At 37.3% G+C, this 24,192-nt stretch overlaps 1 pseudogene; it reads left to right on the forward strand.

The window, feature by feature from the left end:
- The first annotated feature begins 690 nt into the window (after nucleotides 1–690).
- On the forward strand, nucleotides 691–1,434 carry LOC136329855 (UDP-N-acetylglucosamine--dolichyl-phosphate N-acetylglucosaminephosphotransferase pseudogene; annotated as a pseudogene).
- The last annotated feature ends 22,758 nt before the right edge of the window (nucleotides 1,435–24,192 follow it).

A 24,192-nucleotide genomic window follows, 5' to 3' on the forward strand; every position in this document is an offset into this window, starting at 1 on the left:
CTGTCTCAACTCCCTATGGAGTGATGGTAACATTATTTATTCTGCCTATCTCACATAAGGATTCAAAGTGAAAAAAGAAATTGCTTTCAAATGTAAATATGCTTTAGTCAAACAAGCTAGTATTTTGTTTAAAAAAAATGGATACATTTTTAGAACTTGAATTTTTAACCCACTGTGCTAGATTAAAAGACGGCTGCAAATTCACCCTCTTCCCATTAAAAAGAGAGCTCTATAGCCTTTTCTTTTGAACTTAGGCTCTGTGACTGCTTGACCAATACAATGTGGTAGAAGTGATGTTGCTAGTTTCTAGGTCCTGGTTTTAAAGGGTAGTTTCCACTTTCTGTCACTTGAAATATTTTTAAAATCCAGCTTCCATGCAGTGAGGAAACTCAAGCATTCTCATTACAAGACCCAGGTGGAGACAAATATGACCTCTAACTAACAGCCTTGGTTGATCTCAAAGCTAATTGCTAGCACCAATTTGCTAGATATGTGAGTGAACCATATTGGAAGAGGATCCTTTAATTTCTAATTGAGAAGTCCCAACTGATGTCACAGAGCTCTACCCAAATTGCAAATTCATGAGCAATGTAAATGTTTGCTGTTGTTGCTGTTTTAAATTTGGGGGTAATTGGTTATACAACAATAAGTAACCAGAATACCCACTTCTTGTAAAATAATTTTATAATTCTTGGCTTGCATCTGGACTTAGGGATCCTGTACTATATCTACATGGGTCAGTGTTCTATACCCCTGACATCAATATTCTAACAGGAATTAATGCCATAGAGGCTGGCCAGTTGCTAGTCATTTCTGTTTCCATCATCACCTTTAACCTGATGGAGCTGGAAGGTTATTGTTAGGCTGATCTTGCCTTTTCCTTTCATTTCATGATACCCTATTTTTTTTTTTCACCACATTGAGATTACTCTGCCATAACTAGTACTCCTTATAGGTGTTTGTGGAAGATGTCTCTGTCACTTTGCTGGCATGACCTTTGCTATGGTGAGCATCTTGGGATACTTCAGCAAGACAATGCTACTTCTCTTCCTGCTCCAGGTCTTCAACTTCCTCTAATCAACCTCTGCCTTTGCCATCATGTGCCCAGACTCAATACCAAGACAGGCAAACTGAAGATGAGCTATTCCAAGTTCAAGACCAAGAGCTTCTCTTTCTTGGGTACCTTTATTCTAAAAGTAACAAGGGAACAAGGAAGTAGTAGAGAACCTCCAGCTAGTGAAAGTGCAGCAGAGTGAGAATGAGGACAGTGCCTTCACTGAGTATAAGATCATAATCCTCATTAACTTGCTATTTAAAGACTTTAGGTCCATGCACCAGAGAAACCTCACACTGGTCCTGCTGCTGCTACAGATACTGGGTAGTGTTGTCACCTTCATTCTGACCAGGCCTGTCTCACTCTTCTATGATGTCTGAGTCCCCCAATCACTGCTTTTACTTCACAGTCTCCAGGGTTCCTAACTCAGGCTGACCTAATTCTAGACAAAGACAGCCTCTTGACTCTGGCCTCTCCCATCCTTCATTCTCCTCTAGACTTTGTCTTTATCATTTCCTCTCCCCTGTGGTCACTGATGCCTAAGCTAGTACAATTGTTAAGGGTGAAGCTGATGTGAAAATAAACATTTTAAACCATGTAAGTAAGATGAATAATAATTTGATGGCAAATGATAGAACAACCAAAAACTAACCTTGTAATGGTGGACATTGCAGTGTACTAATAGTGGTCACATTACATGGAACCCCGTGTGTCCTTAGACTTTGGGAAGTCAGAAGCTAGTTGCACAGAGGAAATAGAGCACATAGTCTATTTTTGGAGAAAAGCATATTATATCTTGAAGCTGCCATCCTCTCGCTCAAATCACTGACTGATGTGGTCAAGGATTGTGTGGCCACAGGTCCATCTGGCAGATGTAATAGGCCACAGAGTGCAGCACCAGGGACATGCAGGGATCTCACCCAATCCACACCCTTCCAAAGGGCCCTGGAGGGCAACACTTGGAAGATTGCTGCTCTAGATATTTTGCCAAAAGAAACACTCAGATGTTAACACTATTTGGAAACATGAATGAGCAAAACAAAACACGCAAAGGCAGCCTGCCGTAGAGGAAAGCCATAAGACTCAAGAAAAATCACCCTTCTGTCCAGGCGGGACAAGGTAATAAATGCTCCACTGAAGACTGGGTTACAACAGAGAGACTAGCAACTAGTTTATGTGGGAGGCATATTTCCCTAGGTGATCTCCTGATAAATGTTAAAAGTGGCAGCTAAAGAGAGGCTATGTGTACAATGTGTGTCAATTTCTATTATTTTGATAAATCCACATTGTGCAGCTGGCAGCTCATAAATCTCTCACTTACATTGGACTATTATTTAATTAGACCAGCCCTTAATGACTCATGGTATTTTATTATTTTAACGATTCTTTATTTTTCTCACATCTGATTGGTAAATCACTGCTTATCAGAGCTAATGGTCTCTTTCTTTATTGTACCATATTCTAGCCGCTGTCCAAGGTGATGTGAACTCCAGGCTATTGACTTTTCTCAATCCCCAATGGAGGGTGCCCTGGAAAATTAAGTTTCTGACAAATCAACAGCCTGTGTGCCATGCCTCCTCCTAGGTATAACTGATGAGTTTGGAGACTGTCTCCAATTTGAGCATGGACTCACACTGCAGTTTGAGACTCTATCATTTATATCAATATACATTTTAATACACTGCAGAATTTCTTGGACTTTGATGGTATCTGTGAGCATTATGAAAAACGGTTTTTACCATCAGATTTAAAATGTTGGGTTGTTGTTGGTTTTTTTTTTTTATCACAGACTTGTCTAAAATAAGTTCAGGCATCAGGAAGGAGTGAAGACAGTTTAGATTCATTCACAGGGTATTTTCTCGGAAGTCTCTCTTTTTAAGAAGCAATTATTAAGCCATCCCAATTAGGCTCATGCAAATGAAAATATTAGAGTTAATTAATCTTGTCCTGAGTAAGAGAAGTGAGTAGGAGCAATTAAAGATTTTGTGTTCCTCAAGGAATTTTCTTGCTTACTTACTTCTTATTTCTCAAGGGAAGAAGTTATTTCATAATATGGAAAATGTTTGGTAGAAAGGGTTAGAGCTGATGACTCATATGTCATGATCATCTCTTTCAAACATGGTACAGGGAAAATAATGGGACTTTTTGGAGTTATATAGACCTAGTTTTTAACTTTAGTTCTACTGTTCAGTCATTATTAGAACTTGGCTGAATTATATAAACCCCTCTTCCATAAAGCAAACTTAGAGGGCCAACCTTCTCACAATGATCACAAGGCAGCACATGTTTCTCTGTGGGTTAGAGTGAGTGTGAAAAAAGGCTCTCTGAGAGTGCAATTTGAACCCAAAGAGTTTTATTGAAGAACAGTAGAAAACATACATTTATTTATTTATTTATTTATTTACTTACTTACTTATTTATAAGTGAGAGGAGGAGAGACAGAGAGACAGACTCCCACAGCTGCCTCAACCAGGATCCACCCGGGCAACCTCCACCTGAGACCGATGCTCGAATCAACAGAGTTATCCTCAGTGCCCAGGCCAATCGAGCCACTGGCTGCAAGAGGGAAGAGGGAAAGGAGGGTGAGAGGGAGGAGAAGAGAAGCAGATGGCCGATTCTCATGTGTGCTCTGACAGGGAATTGATCCCACAATGTCCACATATCCAGTAGCCAACTGGCCAGGGCCAGAAAACGTGATGTATTTCTAATATCACACTGCCTTTCACTTTATTTTATAAAGTATTTTGAGGCTATGCCTGTACCCCAGAAAGTTTGAATTTATTCATCTGAGTGAAATTAGATCAAATAATAATAATAATGACAATAACAATATTGATGCTATTCTGATGGAGGTGAGTAGCAAGAAAGCACTTTTTGGGTAAATAACCTCAAGTCATTGGCTGGTTGCCTTTCTCATGATTTAGTTGATCTCTGAGGCACCATTAGATTTAATAACCAATGTCTTTATCAAGGAAAATAATCAACAAGTATATTAATTAGGCATTGCTTGCACTTTTACTGCAGGTCTAATGATTTGTTGATTTTAAGTTAGATGTCTGTCCTTATGAAAGTCATTAATGCTCTAAGTGAATTTGTGCTTAAAATTCCTTAAGTATTTAGGAATTACACACATTTTGCTTTTTACTGCAGGGCCCTTAGGCTATGAACATTCTCCTATTGCAGACATCTAAAACTACAAACACGCTCTTTAGACATTTGTTAATAAATGCTCTGCCTTCATAATTAAAAATGGAAATAAAACAAACACAGAAGTGTAAGGAACAGAACCATAAACAAAACCCTATGTGTATTAACTTCTCTTTGCTGTTGATACATATCAATTTCTTCTGCAGCTGGCTGCAAATCAGCACAGCCAGTATCCAAGACATGATTGGCATTGACATTCACTATTCAGTCTTCAACCGAATACCCGAAGACATGGGACCTATCCCTTCCCAGCCATCACTATTGAGTGCATACAACCTTGCCTTTATAAAAATTGCATACATCTTCAGCCTCTGATTCCCATGTGAGTTCTCCTTTCCAAGTGATTTATTTACAGGTCCAAGTTGTGATATAGTGGTGACGATCACACCACTGTTCTGATGCCCACTGTTCTTGTATCTTTGGCCTGTGGACCAGAGCTGGACCCAGGGCTACTATCTATAAAACCACTGATCCTCCCTTGGATGTCTGAATTTTAAGCAACTTTTTCCACTATACCCAACAAGACAGCCCCTTTAGCTTCTTGTGATTAGCTTTATTTTTTAAGTGAGAGGAAGGGAGATAGACTCCCACATGTGCCCTAACCACGATCCACCTGGCAACCCCCGTCTATGGCTGATTCTCAAATCAACCCAGCTATCCTCAGTGCCTGGGGCTGATGCTTGAACCAGTTGAGCCACTGGCTGCAAGAAGGGAAGACGGAGAAAAGAGGGAGAGGGAGGGAAAGAGAAGAAGATGGTTGCTTCTCATGTGTGCCCTGACCAGAAATCAAACCCAAGATGTCCATACACTGGACTGATGCTCTAGCCACTGAGCTACCAGCCAGGGCCATGATCAACTTTTTTCGCAGAACTTTCTTATAGAAGAATCCTCCAGATGTTATGGAGAGGGGAAAAGAGAAGAGGAAGTAGCAGGAGCTGGTGATGTACAGCTTCAGCTTATGCTTATGACTAATGTTTCTCCTTCTTCAACCCAGTTTATGTTCATCACTTTGGTCCTTTTAGCAGCTGGTGCCTTCCTTTGGTGGGGGAGAATATGCCATTGTTTTAATCTCTTAGTCATACCTCCTTCAGTAATTACTAGAATATTGAATAAGTCTGTGGACACAATTTGAATTCTTTCTAGCAGGTATCACACGCAAGTCAAGCATCTACTGGGCATAAATAGTGCTTCATACTATCTCCTGCGAGTTCAGCAACTCCCAGAACAGCTAAAGGCAGGTCCTAATTCTAAGAGTTAAAGTTCAGTCCAATAGTTATATTGACCCTCCTTAACATATTTAGTCCTTGTGGGCTTTTGTTATCAATTTTTTATTCCAGAAGATGGTACCAGCACAAATACGTTACACACGCCTCTCAAGGTCTGACACACTCAGGCCACACCTCACCTATCTGCTGGGATCACCAACTCTTTCCTTCAACAAGTCAGCACACAGCACTCTAGTAACACTGCTTAAAATGTTTCTTTTTTCCTTAGAACCTTCTCTTTCATCAATTTTTATGTCATTCACCTTCTTCTTTAAGGACTAATCTAAAGTTCACTTCCTCCATGAAACCTTCTTCATTTTCCCTATCCCACATTCACCTTTCTCTTCTCTGTCCATGGATTTGGCGTTAAAAATCACAGCAGCTCATTGTTCTGTAACTTCAATGCATTAGTGTTGGCTTTAGTTTTCCAGCTAAATTATAAATCCACTAAAAGGAGTTTTCATGTTCTTTGTGTATTCTTGTATCCACACAGTTTTTAATATAATATATTTTGTTGGTCAGAGATGCACAATGATCATATTAAATAAAAAGAAACAATATTGTCTATCTGGTTATTTATTTGCTATGTCTAAAGCTGTAGAAGGCACTACAAGCTGCATACACACACACACACACACACAAAACTATTACTTTCTGTTTCATTGAGAAGGCAAGCCATACAATGTGAAATACTTTGACTATGGGCAAATGATAAAGTGCTTGGTTCAAGAAAGTGTTACTTTGGCATCCAGGAAGAAAATAGTATAAGTTAACTAGAAAGATTTTATGAATATGATAAAGTTTGTGATTGGCCTACAAAATTTTAAAGTTGAAAAGGCTGATAAGAAAATATCTACATAATAAAGTTTACACAAAAACTTGTACATAAATGTTCATAGAAGCTTTACATAAATAGCCCCATACTGGAAACATCCCAAATGTCTTTCAATAACTGAATGGTTAAATGAACTGTGGTACATTCATATCATGGAATACTAGTCAGCAATAAAAAATGAAAGAATGATTGATTCATGCAACAACTTGGATGAATCTCCAGGGAATTATGCTGATTGATAAAAAGTCGATCCCAAAGGATGACATACTGTATGATGCCATTCATATAACACTTTTGAAATGACTTAACACTTAAAAGTAGAGAACAGATTAGTGGTTGTCAAAGGTTCAGAGAGGGGACAGGAGAGAGATGGGGATGGTTAAGAAAGGGAAACCCTGAGGCCTGACCTGTGGTGGCGCAGTGGATAAAGCATTGACCCGGAAATGCTGAGGTCGCTGGTTTGAAACCCTGGGATCGCCTGGGCACGGCACATATGGGAGTTGATGCTTCCTGCTCCTCCCCTCCTACTCTCTCTCTCTCTCCTCTCTAAAATGAATAGATAAAAAAAAGAAGAAGAAGAAAGGGAAACCCAAGAATCCCTGTCATGAGAGCAGTGTTAAGTAATGTGACTGAATGGTAGATATTCAAACCTACGCATGTAATAAAAATTATATGGTGCATATATATATATATATATATATATACACACACACACACACACACACACACACACACAAATGAGTACAGTAAAACCATGGGAATCTGAATAAAATCTGTGGTTTATATCTATGTCAATATCTTGGTTATGATATTGTACTACAGTTTTACAAAATGTTACCACTGGGGGAAAACTAGATAAAGAACACAAAGAATCTCTCTGTATTATTTCTTACAAATGCATATGAATCTATGGTTACCTCAATAAAAATCTGATTAAAAAAAAAGCAGACTATCATTTCAGATGACAGAGTACAGCATCATCTGAACAATGCAAACTTAGATTAAGTCCAAGATCAAATTTCAGAAGTCTTGGTTCCACACATATTTCTTAATGTACTGAAGTACTTTGCATCAATTTACAAGCCAAAAATTTATGAATAGAAAATAGTATATTGTGGTCAGGAAAAAATATGTAAGACATTCAAACACTCAAAGAAAATATTTTCATTTAATCAGCATTTTAAATTATTCTAACTTGACAGACCACCATCATTTTATTGAAAGGGTCAGAGGTTGAGACACTGTCTTGCAACAGACACTAGAATAATGTAGCCCTCAAATGAAAAGCCCCACCTCCAGTGGCCAACTAGCCTAAGGGTTCTTAATCAATTATATACATAAGATACATCTTAAGATGTGAAAAATACAGATTTCTGAATCCACACCCAGAGAGCCACATTCAGTTGGCTCCCATAGAGTTCTGGAATTTCCATGTCTAATGAACAACTCAGTTGATTCTTATATACCTGGAATTAAAATCAGAGTTAACTGGAGAGCTGATTAAAAATGCAAAAATTTTTTGAGACCCACTGCTTTGGTCACACCAGTCTGTTTTAATTTTATTCTGATGACTCAATGGAATTTCTAGAAAGAGATCTGGGTACTTAAAAGTCTGGGTCATATTCCTCTATGGTCGGGGGTGGAGAGAGAGGAGGAAGTTGTCAAAGTATAAAACCTTCCCAGCCCTCCTCTTCCAATCACAACTCATCAGAGAGCATTTTGCACAGGGAGATCAAAGGCCCTTGCCGAGGAGAAGTTGAAAGACTTTGCTGTTGTAATTCTGGGGCAGAGGTGCTTGGATATAAATGATTCCTAACTGTGGGTTTGGGGGACCCTCTACGTAGAAATGTAAACACAGATGTCAGGCCTTTCATCCCCACTATGTAAACATACCAGCTGCCAAGGGAAGAAGGAGAAACCCTTTAGAATTAGCTGCATTTTTTTGCCATCTAGAGCATAAAAATTGGCTTCACGCTTGAATTTCCACCAGCAACGCAAAGCACTGTTCACCAGAATAGGGCTGAACAATGAACATGAAGGAGATGTTCACTTGCTCACGGCCTCTTCTGTCCAGGAGACGTTCAGTTCTAGCTGTTTTCCAATGCCTCAATGGCCATCCCAGAACAGGACAAGGACAAGAGTTGGCAGCACCCTATCACAAAATCGCTGGACTCGTGGGAGGCAGCCCTTAACAAATATGTGGCCATTTTGTTCCCAGAGTTGTATAAACCAAAAGCCTGAGTGAGATTTATACTCTCGATCAACCCAGATTTAGGGAAAATGGAAGAAGCAAAAGCCTGTGAGCTTTTGTGAGGAAAACGGAATGGCTTCCAGTAAGAGAGTCTGATTATTCCAATACATGAACATTGGAAAGGCCACAACGGGGGTAGCTGCACCCAAACCACAACAGACCTCCTCTCACACTGTTAAATAAGTTTTTTAAAAAGGAAACCATGAAAGGAAACGTTTCTGAAAAAAAAATGTGCAAAAAGTATAATGGGAAATGTATTTCTAAACAAAACACTTCAATCCATAGAGAAATGTGTCTTTAATTACATCTTGAGCTAGTGTGCCAACTTGCATATGCGTGTAAGTCTCATGTTTAGTACAGAGCCTCAGTTCTGAAAGACTTGAGTTGTAGCGAAACACGTAAGCAGTATCTTTTCATTGGAAGGGTTTTTGTGGGTTTTTTCCCCCTGAAGATATCAGGACAGTCAAACAGACCTTTGAGAATACACACAGTCCAAGGTATTAAAAATAAATCTGAAATTACTAAGCAGCCCAAATGTCTGAACTTATTGAGCAGAGGCCATTGAGATTTAAGAACATTAGTTCTAACAAAACTTATCCCTTTACAAATGTTCCATCAGAGTATCATAAAAGGATTATCATGGTGAACTTTTTAAATAGTCCTCCTATCTAGGATGGGCCAGCCAAAACAGCTATATGTGATAGAAGAACCAATTGATTCAGGATAAATGCCTCATAGGTAACTAAAAATCTGTTCTGATGATGCTTAGCTTATAAGATACTATTTTCTGTGGATAGGTTGTAAACTGCAACTAAATAAAAATCTATGTAGACAATACCTTCTACTTATAAATAGAAAAGGCTGTTCATAAATCCATTTGTTTCTGAGTTCAAAAGATCACAAACAAACAATCCATTTGTTCTCTTTTCTGCTGTTACAAGAGAGCTCTACATGTTGATTTTTTTTTTTTTTTTGTATTTTTCTGAAGCTGGAAATGGGGAGAGACAGACTCCCGCATGCGCCCGACCGGGATCCACCCGGCACGCCCACCAGGGGGCGATGTTCTGCCCACCAGGGGGCGATGCTCTGCCCCTCCGGGGCATCGTGACCAGAGCCACTCTAGCGCCTGGGGCAGTGGCCAAGGAGACATCCCCAGCGCCCGAGCCATCTTTGCTCCAATGGAGCCTCAGCTGCGGGAGGGGAAGAGAGGAAGGGGGGGGGGGGGTGGAGAAGCAGATGGGCGCTTCTCCTGTGTGCCCTGGCCGGGAATCGAACCCAGGACCTCCTGCACGCCAGGCCGACACTGAGCCAACCAGCCAGGGCCTCTACATGTTGATTTTACTACATCTCTCCTCTTATTTCAAAAACTCATGTGTATATGTATGTAGTGAATATATTTGTGTGTATATACATGTGTATGTATGTATATATGTATGTATGAATGTATGTGTGCATGTGTGGTATCTATTTATATTTGTGTGAGTATGTATTTGAGATAGTACTTTAAACACAACACCCACACCAGAATATCTTGAAAACTCTGACTTTAAGTGACTATGCATGACATCCAGCGCCCCCTGGGGATGCAGACAGAGTTGACTCTCCTTTATTAGGTGATGAAAGTTTGTTAAATTGAGAAATGAAGCTTATGTAATTCTTACTTCATATTAATAAGACAAAATATATGCATTATGATTGGTTCCAGAATAACTCTCTAAGTTGCTCTCATCTATTTTGTGTTACATTTAAAGCTTTTTTTAAAAAAGAAATTTCCCTCCAAGCACCATTTCTCCTCTTTTCAGTCATTAAATTACTATTGATCATGTATTATGTGATAGGCATAAGTCTTAGTTCAAGGGGATACAACAGTGAATCAAGTAGACAAAACCCCTGCCTTCTAGTTGGAAAGACTGAATAAACATATATATACAGGGTGGGGCAAAAATAGATTTACAGTTGTAAAGGTACAAAACACAGAGTTTATTCTTGTATTCTTATTTATTAATTATTGTATTATTTCCCATACAAACAACTGTAAACCTACCTTTGCCACTCCCTGTATGGAAACTATATAGTATGTCAAATAGTGGTAACTACTCTGCAACACAAACAAGGAAGACGGGGGAATTGGAGGGGTGGATAGGAAAAACCAAACTTGGTGGAGGGGTCATTGGTGAAAAACTGAAGGGATTGAGGAAGTGAGCCAAGCGCGGTGTCAGTGGAAAGAATATTCCAGGCAGAGGGAACGGCTAGTGCAGAAATTCTGGCAAAGCAGCATGCTTACCTTATAAAACAGTAAGAAGGTCAAGGTGATGGAGAGAGTGCGGTGGAGATGAAGTCAGGAGGCAAGGAGTATGCAGATAATGGAAAGCCCTGGGACATTTTAGATCTTACTTTGAGGGATGTGAAAAGCTATAAAGGAGAAGGAGGGAGGAGGAAGTGGTGGTTTTACCAGAAAAGATTACCTTGCCGTGGTGGTAGAAGTCATGAGAGTGGTCAGAGTCAGCACATATTTTTAAAGTAGAGCAAAATATATTTCCTGATAGAATTAATGTGAGGAATGAGAAAAGGAAGTCAAGGAAAAATCCATGATGTTTGTTTGCTTTTGCCTGAGCAACTGAACAGGTGAAATTCTTATTCACCAAGGAGGAGCAGGCTGTCAAGGAAGCAGGACTTGGGGGTGAGGGTGTCAGTGCCGGTATCAGGAGTTCGGCGTGAACAGGCTAAGCTTGAGATGCCTATTAGACACCCAAATGGACATGGCAAAAAGGCAGGTGGGGACCTGAGTCTGTGGTTCAGGGAAGTTATAAATTAGACATATATAATTTGAAAGTTGTCAGCATATAAATGAGACTTAAATATTTTATAAAACTGAAGTAACGAGAGTAAAAAGATAAAGAGAAGATGTTCTAAGAGTGAGACTTGTTCATTGAACCAGTGACTCTGCATATGCTGTTTGCTGGGCTGGCATACTCATTTTTTCTTTATATAATCATTTTTATGATTAAATTTTTTTGTGTTGATACATATTCATAAGAATATTAAATATTCATACATATGACTATAACAGAGATAGATAACATAGACAAAGTAATAACATGAATACCTGTGTATTTATCACCCAGCCTAAGAAATATAACATTACTAGTCTATCTGAATTCCCCACACATTTCTCTGTCTGAGTGCTTCTCCCTCACCTTCTGTAGAATCACTGTCCTAGATTTCCTTACTTTTCTATAGGGTTTGCCATCTAAGAGTATTCCTAAGCCATTTATCATTTTTTGTTTTGTTTCTTAATTATTTTTTTTAATTTTAAAATTTATTGTGTTAACACATGGATTCAAGTGTCCCACTCAATTTAACAGCCTCATCCCCTCAACAATGTGTCCCCCATTACACCCCCTTTGCCACCCTCCCCCGACTGCCTTCCTGCCTTCCTTCTGGTATTTGCTGTCCTGTTATCTGTATCTCTGTGTTATGTATATATAATTTCACTAATCCCTTCATCTTCCTGATCCCATCCCCTCAGCCCCTTCCCTCTGACTGCTGTCTCTCTGCTCCCTGTGACCCCGCCTCTGCCTCTATTCCGTTCCTCAGTTCACCTTATTCATTAGATTCCACATATAAGTGAGATCATGATATTTGTCTTTCTCTGTCTGGCTTATTTCACTTAGCATAATAATCTCCAGGAAGCCATTTATTATTTAGATTTTACTTTTCTTGAAATATACAAATATATAATCATATTGTAATTACTCTTCTGAGATTTCCTTCTTTTCCTCTATAACATGTTTTCAAGATCCATTCATATTGAGATACGTAGCTATGGTTTATTTATTTTCACTGCTATATAGTATTTCAATGTGGGTCAAAAACTGTTGAATGTTGGAAATTCCATGGTTAAACTTAATGTAGTCTAGCTTCATTGTTCATTTACCCACAATTCATGTAGAAGTGTGTTTCTTAACTTCTAAATATATGAAGTTTTTTCCAGTCAGCTTTGTTATTGAACTCTGAGAATTTTATTGTGGTCAGATTAGGTAATTAGCAGGACTATTCATCTGAAACTTTTATTAATTAGATTTATGATCCATTATATGTGCTCCATTTTAGTAAATGTTCTGTTTGTAATGGAAAAGAATACTTATTCTGCATTTGTTGTCTACATTGTTCTATATAAACCCCACTGATAAAGTTATTAATTCTGTTGTTCAAATTTTTTTGTATCTGTACCAGTTATTATCTGCTTGCTCTATCAATTTCTAAAAGAGATATATTCAATATCTTCCTTTACATTGATTATTCAATTTTTCCCAATAATGCTGTTATTTGTTTTCACTATATATGGTCTGAGGCTGTATTTTTATTTGTTAAATGGGTGAAATTGTTATATATGCCTAGTTAACTAAACCTTGTATTATTATATAATGATCTTCTTAATCTGTACTAAAAATATTGCTTTAAATTCTGTTATTTAATATATAGTAATCTTTCATTACATATGAAATAATATATGCTGTTGTTACTACATATTAATATATATAATCTTTCAGTTAGGATTTACCTTGGTATATCTTTGTCTGTTTGATTATTTTCAACCATTCTTTGCCTTATAGTTCTGCTGTTTCTCTTATAAACAGCATATAGCGATATTTTGGTATTTATCTGGGCTAACAATCTTTTTTTATAACCTGGAACTGTTAGTTTATTTACACTTATTGTAGCTACTAAAATATTTGAATTATTTTAAGCATCTAATTATGGGGTATTTATTTATCTTATATTTAGAAATATTTCCTTTTTCTTGCTGATTTTGCATAATTTGATGATTTCTTTATGATTACTTTATCTTTTTCCTAAGTTAGAGTAATATATTCTTATTCTAGACATTTATTGTGCCTACTTATCTCATCAAAGTTTAATTTTTTCCAATATTTTTACTCTTCTTCCCCCCCCAAAAAAATATTCAACATTTCAACCACAACCTCCAGCTCTTAATTCTATTGTTTCAAGATACTTCAGTTTCTCACTTTTACCAACTAAGACATTATAATTGTCATTCACATAGTCAATGCCGAAGTGTACCCATTTTTTTTTTTAGGAATTGAATTTAATAGAGTGACATTGATCAATAAAAGTACATAAATTTCAGGTGAAAATTTCTATAGCATTTGATCCAGTGATTGCATTATGTACCCATCACCCAAAGTCAAATCATTTTCCATCACTATATATTTGTCTCTCTTTACTCCCTACCCCTGAAAACCACTTCACTACCCACTTCTACTTCTCATCATTCACTTTCAAATCTTCCATCTGGGATCATTTTCCCTCTGCCTGAAATATATCTGTTAGTCTTTCCATTGTGAGATTCCTTTGGTAATAAGCTCTTAGTATTTGTCTAAAATGTTTTTTACCTTGGCCTTATTCTTGAAAGATATTTTTATAGGTATGCAATTGAAAAATAATATTTTCTCTCTATCTCTTCAAGATATTTAATGTAGTGTCTTGTGATTTAATTGTTACTGTCCAGAAGTTCAGTTTTCAGTTGAAATATGGCATTTCTTTCCACTCATTCTACTGCTAAATCCGTTCATCATTATCTTCAGCTGCTCTTGGTTAGACTTTTTTTTTAATATTTCCTGTCTCTTCTGTGACTTTTTCCTGATCACCTTCCCCTTTTGGGCTCTGGCTTCCTCTCTAGTCCTCTGAGTACAAGAGATTTTTAGTCAAGTTCCACCCGGCTATTCCATTCATCCTCTTGTGAATGCTGCTTTCAGGGGATTAAAGACCAGAATGTCCTGATTAAACACTTAATTAGACATAATAAAAAATATTGCCAGTTTTAAATAATTGATTCACTCATTAGTTTAATATGCTAATGACTGAGCCTTGAAAAGGGAAATGGAATAAAATTTACCCTCTGAGAAAATGGGTTGAAATTAGATTTTTACACTAAGATTATTCAGAGTAAATTACCAGCTCCCGAGTAATGGGAGCTGTCTGACTAGCATTTCATTCACTGCGTGGACCTCAAATGACTAAACCTTTTTCAAATGACAGCACTCAGGACTGGCGTTTCAGCTAATTACTGTTGAAAACTGCCATAGACCGTGAGGTGCAATGAAAAGAGCCCTGCACTCAGAGCCAGCCAGTCTGTGTTCAGATCTCGTTTGTCACTTCCCTACTGTGTCTTGGGAAAGCGCCCCAATCTCTTTGAATTTTCACTTGTCCTTCTATTTTTTTTTTTTTTTTTTTTTTTTTTTACAGAGACAGAGAGAGAGTCAGAGAGAGGGATAGACAGGGACAGACAGACAGGAACGGAGAGATGAGAAACATAAATCGTCAGTTTTTCGTTGCAACACCTTAGTTGTTCATTGATTGCTTTCTCATATGTGCCTTGACCGTGGGCCTTCAGCAGACCGAGTAACCCCTTGCTCGGGCCAGCAACCTTGGGCTCAAGCTGGTGAGCTTTTTCTCAAACCAGATGAGCCCGCGCTCAAGCTGGCAACCTCAGGGTCTCGAACCTGAGTCTTCCGCATCCCAGTCCGATGCTCTATCCACTGCACCACCGCCTGGTCAGCGCTTGTCCTTCTATTAAGATGAATACTAGCGAAGCGTTGGTGGTATAGTGGTGAGCATAACAGCCTTCCAAGATGAATACTGAGATTGTGTCTTAGATAACTTTTTGTCTCTACCAACATCTTTTATAGTGCTTACTGAGTACGAGGTATTCAGTATGTCATTACCAAATTAATTTAACAAGAAGATTAGTTTAGATGGTATCTAAGTACCTTTGATTCTAAAATGTTGTGGTTCTCTCTTGTATATACCTTTTTGTGACTTTTGCCGCAAATTTCTAGGCAAAATTACCTTTGGGGCCTATGAAAACCAATGATAGAGAGATTGATAGAAAATTCTTATTCAGCATCAGAAGTGGATTATTCTTGTACAACAATTTCTTAATTGTTTTCTTTTTTTTTTTTTTTTTTTAATAAATTTTTATTAATGGTAATGGGATGACATTAATAAATCAGGGTACATATATTCAAAGAAAACATGTCTAGGTTATTTTGTCATCAAATTATGTTGCAAACCCCTCGCCCAAAGTCAGATTGTCCTCCGTCACCCTCTATCTAGTTCTCTGTGCCCCTCCCCCTCCCCCTAACTCTCTTCCTCCCTCCCTCCCATGTCCTCCCTCCCCCCCCACCCTTGGTAAACACCACACTCTTGTCCATGTCTCTTAGTCTCATTTTTATGTTCCACCAATGTATGGAATCATGTAGTTCTTGTTTTTTTCTGATTTGCTTATTTCACTCCTTATAATGTTATCAAGATCCCACCATTTTGCTGTAAATGATCTGATGTCATCATTTCTTATGGCTGAGTAGTATTCCATAGTGTATATGTGCCACATCTTCTTTATCCAGTCTTCTATTGAAGGGCTTTTTGGTTGTTTCCATGTCTTGGCCACTGTGAACAGTGCTGCAATGAACATGGGGCTACATGTGTCTTCACGTATCAATGTTTCTGAGGTTTTGGGGTATATACCCAGTAGAGGGATTGCTGGGTCATAAGGTAGTTCTATTTGCAGTTTTTTGAGGAACCACCATACTTTCCTCCATAATGGTTGTACTACTTTACAGTCCCACCAACAGTGAATGAGGGTTCCTTTTTCTCCACAGCCTCTCCAACATTTGCTATTACCCGTCTTGTTGATAATAGCTAATCTAACAGGAGTGAGGTGGTATCTCATTGTAGTTTTGATTTGCATTTCTCTAATAACTAATGAAGCTGAGCATCTTTTCATATATCTGTTGGCCATTTGTATCTCTTCCTGGGAGAAGTGTCTGTTCATGTCCTCTTCCCATTTTTTTATTGGATTGTTTGTTTGTTTGTTGTTGAGTTTTATGAGTTCTTTGTAAATTTTGGATATTAGGCCCTTATCTGAACTGTCGTTTGAAAATATCAGTTCCCATATAGTTGGCTGTCTGTTTATTTTGATATCAGTTTCTCTTGCTGAGCAAAAACTTTTAATTCTGATGTAGTCCCATTCATTTATCTTTGCCTTCACTTCTCTTGCCATTGGAGTCAAGTTCATAAAATGTTCTTTAAAACCCAGGTCCATGATTTTAGTACCTATGTCTTCTTCTATGTACTTTATTGTTTCAGGTCTTATATTTAGGTCTTTGATCCATTTTGAATTAATTTTAGTACACGGGGACAGGCTGTAGTCGAGTTTCATTCTTTTGCATGTGGCTTTCCAGTTTTCCCAACACCATTTGTTGAAGAGGCTTTCTTTTCTCCATTGTGTGTTGTTGGCCCCTTTATCAAAGATTATTTGACCATATATATGTGGTTTTATTTCTGGGCTTTCTATTCTGTTCCATTGGTCTGAGTGTCTATTTTTCTGCCAATACCATGCTGTTTTGATTATCGTGGCCCTATAATAGAGTTTAAAGTCAGGTATTGTAATGCCCCCAGCTTCATTCTTTTTCCTTAGGATTGTTTTGGCTATTCGGGGTTTTTTATAGTTCCATATAAATCTGATGATTTTTTGTTCCATTTCTTTAAAAAATCTCATAGGGATTTTGATGGGAACTGCATTAAATTTGTATATTGCTTTGGGTAATATGGCCATTTTGATTATATTTATTCTTCCTATCCAAGAACAAGGAATATTTTTCCATCTCATTGTATCTTTTTCGATTTCCCTTAACAATGCTTTGTAATTTTCATTATATAGGTCCTTTACGTTCTTTGTTATGTTTATTCCTAGGTATTTTATTTTTTTTGTTGCAATCGTGAAGGGGATTATTTTTTTGAGTTCGTTTTCTAATATTTCATTGTTGGCATATAGAAAGGCTATGGACTTTTGTATGTTAATTTTGTATCCTGCGACCTTACTGTATTGGTTTATTGTTTCTAATAATCCTTTTGTGGAGTCCTTCGGGTTTTCGATGTATAGGATCATATCATCAGCAAAAAGTGATAGCTTTACTTCTTCTTTTCCGATATGGATGCCTTTTATTTCTTTGTCTTGTCTGATTGCTCTGGCCAGAACTTCTAGCACCACGTTGAATAAGAGTGGAGAGAGTGGACAACCCTGTCTTGTTCCTGATTTAAGGTAGAAAGTCCTCAGTTTTATGCCGTTTAATAGGATGTTGGCTGATGGTTTATCATATATGGCCTTTATCATGTTGAGATATTTTCCTTCTATACCCATTTTGTTGAGAGTCTTAAACATAAAATTGTGTTGTATTTTATCAAAAGCCTTTTCTGCATCTATTGATAAGATCATGTGGTTTTTGTTCTTTGTTTTGTTGATATGGTGTATTACGTTAACTGTTTTGCGTATGTTGAACCATCCTTGAGATTCTGGGATGAATCCCACTTGATCATGATGTATTATTTTTTTAATATGTTGTTGTATTCGGTTTGCCAGTATTTTGTTTAGTATTTTAGCATCTGTATTCATTAGAGATATTGGTCTGTAGTTTTCTTTCTTTGTGCCATCCTTGCCAGGTTTTGGTATGAGGGTTATGTTGGCCTCATAAAATGTGTTTGGAAGTATTGCTTCTTCTTCAATTTTTTGGAAGACTGAGTAGAATAGGAACCAAGTCTTCTTTGAATGTTTGATAGAATTCACTAGTATAACCGTCTGGGCCTGGACTTTTATTTTTGGGGAGATTTTTAATAGTTTTTTCTATTTCCTCCCTGCTGATTGGTCTGTTTAGGCTTTCTGCTTCTTCATGATTCAGTCTAGGAAGGTTGTATTGTTCTAGGAATTTATCCATTTCTTCTGGATTGTCGTATTTGGTGGCATATAATTTTTCATTGTATTCTACAATAATTCTTTGTATTTCTATGATGTCTGTGGTGATCTCTCCTCTTTCATTTTGGATTTTATTTATTTGAGTCCTGTGTCTTTTTTCCTTGGTGAGTCTTGCCAAGGGTTTGTCAATTTTGTTGATCTTTTCAAAGAACCAGCTCCTTGTTTTATTGATTTTTTCTATAGTTTTTCTGTTCTCTATTTCATTTATTTCTGCTCTGATTTTTATTATCTCCTTTCTTCGGCTGGTTTTGGGTTGTCTTTGTTCTTCTTTTTCTAGTTCCTTAAGGTGTGAAGTTAAGTGGTTTACTTCGGCTCTCTCTTGTTTGTTCATATAGGCCTGAAGTGATATGAACTTTCCTCTTATTACTGCTTTTGCTGCATCCCAGAGATTCTGATATGTCATATTTTCATTTTCATTTGTCTGTATATATCTTTTGATTTCTGCGCTTATTTCTTCTTTGACCCATTCATTTTTTAGAAGTATGTTGTTTAGTTTCCACATTTTTGTGGGACTTTTTTCCCCCTCTTTTTTGCAGTTGAATTCTAGTTTCAAGGCTTTATGATCAGAAAATATGCTTGGTACAATTTCAATTTTTCTAAATTTGCTGATATTGTCTTTGTGGCCCAACATATGGTCAATTCTTGAGAATGTTCCATGTACACTAGAGAAAAATGTATACTCTGTCGCTTTGGGATGAAGTGTCCTGTAGATGTCTATCATATCCAGGTGTTCTAGTATTTCGTTTAAGGCCACTATATCTTTATTGATTCTCTGTTTGGATGACCGATCTAGAGCCGTCAGCGGTGTATTGAGGTCTCCAAGTATGATTGTATTTTTGTTAGTTTTTGTTTTAAGGTCAATAAGTAGCTGTCTTATATATTTTGGTGCTCCTTGGTTTGGTGCATATATATTAAGGATTGTTATGTCTTCTTGATTCAAATTCCCCTTAATCATTATGAAATGACCATTTTTGTCTCTGAGTACTTTTTCTGTCTTGTAGTCAGCATTATTACATATGAGTATTGCTACACCTGCTTTTTTTTGGGTGTTGTTTGCTTGGAGTATTGTTTTCCAGCCTTTCACTTTGAATTTGTTTTTATCCTTGTTGCTTAGATGTGTTTCTTGTAGGCAGCATATAGTTGGATTTTCTTTTTTAATCCATTCTGCTACTCTGTGTCTTTTTATTGGTAAGTTTAATCCATTTACATTTAGTGTAATTATTGACACTTGTGGGTTCCCTACTGCCATTTTATAAATTGCTTTCTGTTAGTTTTGTATCTAGTTTGATTCTTCTCTTTTGTTTTTCTATCATTTGTTTTTGTTTGTTTGTGTTCCATACTTCTTTCCTCTGTTGCTACCTTTTTTAAGTCAAGTGTTTTTGTGGTGGTTTTTTTAAGGGTGGTTACCATTAAGTAATGAAAAGGGTACCTACCATATTCATTGTAGTACCCTATCTTATAAGTATTTCTGCACTTCATCATCCTTTGCTACTGTTAATCTCCATCCTCTCCCCCCTTTTTTTCCTTTGTTGTCACAGTTTAAGTTTGGTTTTATTGTGTTCTTGGTGGAGCTGTTACTTGTGGTGTTGTTTTCTTTTGTTCTTTGAATCTGATTGGAAAACCCCCTTTAGTATTTCCTGGAGTGGGGGCTTTCTGTTGATAAATTCTCTCATCTTTTCTGTATTTGTGAATGTTTTTATATCTCCTTCATACTTGAAGGATAGCTTTGATGGGTATAGTATTCTTGGCTGAAAGTTCCTCTCTTTCAGGGCTTTAAATATTGGGGTCCACTCTCTTCTAGCTTGTAGAGTTTCTGCTGAGAAATCTGATGATAATCTAATAGGCCTTCCTTTATATGTTGTACTCTTCTTTTCCCTGGCTGCCTTGAGAATTTTTTCTTTGTCATTGGTTTGTGTCATCTTTATTATGATGTGCCTTGGAGTGGGTTTGTTGGGGTTAAGAAAACTTGGTGTTCTGTTTGCTTCTTGAATTTGAGGCTTTAGTTCCTTGCACAGGCTTGGGAAGTTCTCGTCTATTATTTGTTTGAGTATATTCTCCATTCCATTTTCTTTCTCTTCTCCCTCTGATATACCTATTATTCTTATGTTATTCTTTCTGATGGAGTCAGACAATTCCTGTAGGGCTTTCTCGTTTTTTATTATTTTTGAGTCTCTTTCTTCTTCTCTCTGTTGTGCCTCAAGTTGTTTGTCTTCTATTTCACTAATCCTATCTTCAATCTGGGCTGTTCTGTTAGCTAAGCTTGTTACCTCGTTTTTCAGCTCGTGAATTGTGTTTTTCATTTCTGTTTGATTTGTTTTTATAGTTTCAATTTCCTTGGTAATATATTCTTTGTGTTCATTGAGTTGTTTTCTGATCTCCCTATATTGCCTTTCTGTGTTTTCTTGTATATCTCTGAGTATTTTTAAGATTTCTATTTTAAATTCTCTGTCATTTAGCTCCAAGGCTTCCAATATGTTAAGTCTTTTCTCCATAGATTTTTCCACATCTATTTGTGTTACCTCTCTTTCTTTTGTATCCATAATATTCGATTTCCTCTTTCTTATCGGCATCTGAGGGTGGTCTTATTGATAGCACACAGGCGCACTCCCTGGCGGCTTGAATGAGCGTCGCTGTGGTAGCTTCCTCCACACCCTCGTCTCTCAGATTCAAGTGATAACAGTCCTTTTGCTTTCAGTTTGTGTGGAACTCCGGAATGCTCCGAGGATAAATTTTTCTGTTTCTAGTTGATAAATTTGTTGTGATTTAGGGGAGAGCTGTCGGACGCGCTTCTCACGGCGCCATTTCCGTGACGTCACCCCTCTTAATTGTTTTCAATGACTGCCATCATCTGAAATATTATATGAGAAAGTTTTAGGGGAACCTTCTTTCATCATTCAACATGGGAGATGTGACAAAATGAGAAACAATAAAATGGCATGACAGAGAGGCTAGTGTTAGCTGTCTATTGACATGGTGGGCAAAATGTGCAAAATGTTGTTCCATAAATAAAGCAACTTATAGAGAATGTTTTGTTTGGCTTAATTTATAAGCAATTATAATTGGCATTGAATTTCCTTTTCAAACTAAAAAGTGTATAAAAACTATTGGTATCCAAATTTAACTTGTTCTGATAGTATCCCAAATTATTGATAATTCAGACTAAGTCCTTAGATGAACTTCCAAGGCCCTTCATATTTAAACTTCTCACTGCCTCTGAGTCCTTAAAACTCCTGACACATGCTGAGCCAGGTCCCACCACTGGTCCTTTCCCTGGGTTGCTTCTCTGCCTGCAATGCTCTTCCTCCAGATGCCCACATGTCTTTCAGACTTCTGTTTGAATGTCATCTTGACCACTATATGTTATATCCTACCTCCCTGACCCTCTTTAGCCTTCTTTATTCTACTTTCTTTCTCTTCTTAGTGCTTATTGCTCTCTGAGAGACTATATATTTACTTGTCCAGTTGCTTGCTGTCAGATCTTCTCACTCTGGAATGTTCCCAAGTGCCTAGAACAGTGCTTAGCATATATATGGCATTCAATCAACATAATTAATAAATACAAAGGTGAATAAGGTAAGCATGGTCCACTCCATAAAACAATTTAGTGCCATTGGGGCATGCATGCTGACATATAGCTGACCAGGCTTTTCCAAAAAAGGAACAGAAATGATAAAGGCTTAGACTCAGTTTTCCTTATGCTCCTAGCCCCCGACATCTAGTAACATCACACAGTTACTCTACCTATATTGAAGTATTACCTCTATCTTTTCACTTGGTACTATTCAAAATTTCTAGCTCACTAGACAGGTGGACTCAGCAAAATCATGCCTATAGTTTTGTCTAATTACCCAATGTGTTTGTTTATTTATTTGATGTCTCCTACTAGGTCTTCTCAACCTTATCTTAATATATGTGTTATGTGATATAGAAGAATTCAAGAAGCAATGTGAGCAGTCTGTTTTCACCCCTGGATTCTTCATCAAAATATTATATCTCCATAATTTCTATATCAATAGATAAGAATGTTCCATTTGTGATAAGATACTCTTAGTTACAAATGAGATAACACACAATTTATTTGGCTTAAACAATCAAGCTTTATTGGCCCTCAGAACCAGTACAGGTTCAAGGAAAGGCAGCTTCATGGTTGATTTGTCCAGCATCTCAGTCACATCTCCAAAGACCTGATTTCTTTCCATTTTTTGCTCAGCAATCTTCAATAGAAGCACCATCTAAATACCCACTCTCCTTGTGGTAGCAGGATACCTGCCTGACAAAGTCAGGGATACAATTACCCTTGCTCAGGTGCATTAGGAGAGATACCTTCTTCCTTAGTATTACACAGTGCTCAGATACACACACTGACTGGACTGATATGGGGCATATGTTGTTTCCAGAACCTATGGCCATACCCAAGGTAATGGAATGTACTGATTGAATTAAGCCAATACAAGTCCACTTCTAAAACAGGGAGTGAGGTAAGCTTACTCTAAATTCCATTAATAGAATGGAAGAGAGGAGAAGAGGATCTGCCAAAGAAAGGATATTCATAGGACAATAAATGACACTACAGATATTATTGGGAAGGAGGTAGGGCAAATAGGTATGCTCATTCTAACTTTCTATGGGCTCCAGAAAGTGAAAGGTAAAGAAACCACAGCTAAATCTTTGGATTTGAATTCCTAATGGCCTAAGTCTCTCTGAAGCATATTTTTTGTTCATATGAAATCCAGGAATTAAGTCTGAGTCTAAATGCTAGAACTGCTCAGTGCAGGGGTCTTTCTCAGTCAGGAACTTGCTTCAACAAAAGGCCAGAAAGGACTGTCTAGTAGAACCAACAATGCTAGAAATAGTAAGGTTTTTTCTCTCCCTTCTGATCCCAATATGAAAACGGGGGAGAAATTGATTATTGCAGTAAAACTTGCACTTCCTTTCTGTTTGCAATTCTTTCCCCACTTTAGCGTTAATAACACCACAGGGCATCTATATTCCATTCTTGTCACTTGCAGAACTTCTTATAAAGCTCTAAGAATAAAAAAAATGCTTAATGCAAATGTATGGCATTAAAAAATTGTTACTGTGGAGCTTTTCAAATATAAAATTATTGCATACCCATCACCCAGCTTCAACAACAATCAACTTGTGGTCAATCCTAGTTTCAGCCACTCCCCTCCCATATTTTATTTTGAAACAATTTATACATCGTATCATTTTTTCTGTAAATATTTCAGTATATAAGTTATGTATCTCTAAAAGATAATGAATCTTTAAGAAACCACCATACTGTTATCATAGCTTTCAAAATTGGCAATATTTAAAAAATAATTATCCAATTATCTAGTTAGTGTTCCTATTTACAATTGTCTCATAAATGGCATTATTTTAAAACTTGTATGTTTGAACAGCTCAGATAAGGGCCTAATATCCAAAATATACAAAGAACTCATAAAACTCAACAACAAACAAACAAACAATCCAATAAAAAAAATGGGAAGAGGACATGAACAGACACTTCTCCCAGGAAGAAATACAAATGGCCAACAGATATATGAAAAGATGCTCATCTTTTTTAGTTATTAGAGAAATGCAAATCAAAACTGCAATGAGATACCACCTCACACCTGTTAGATTAGCTATTATTAACAAGACAGGTAATAGCAAATGTTGGAGAGGCTGTGGAGAAAAAGGAACCTTCATACATTGTTGGTGGGAATGTAAAGTAGTACAACCATCATGGAAGAAAGT

Source organism: Saccopteryx bilineata, chromosome 3, assembly GCF_036850765.1.
Source record: "Saccopteryx bilineata isolate mSacBil1 chromosome 3, mSacBil1_pri_phased_curated, whole genome shotgun sequence".
In the NCBI taxonomy this organism is placed as follows: domain Eukaryota; kingdom Metazoa; phylum Chordata; class Mammalia; order Chiroptera; family Emballonuridae; genus Saccopteryx; species Saccopteryx bilineata.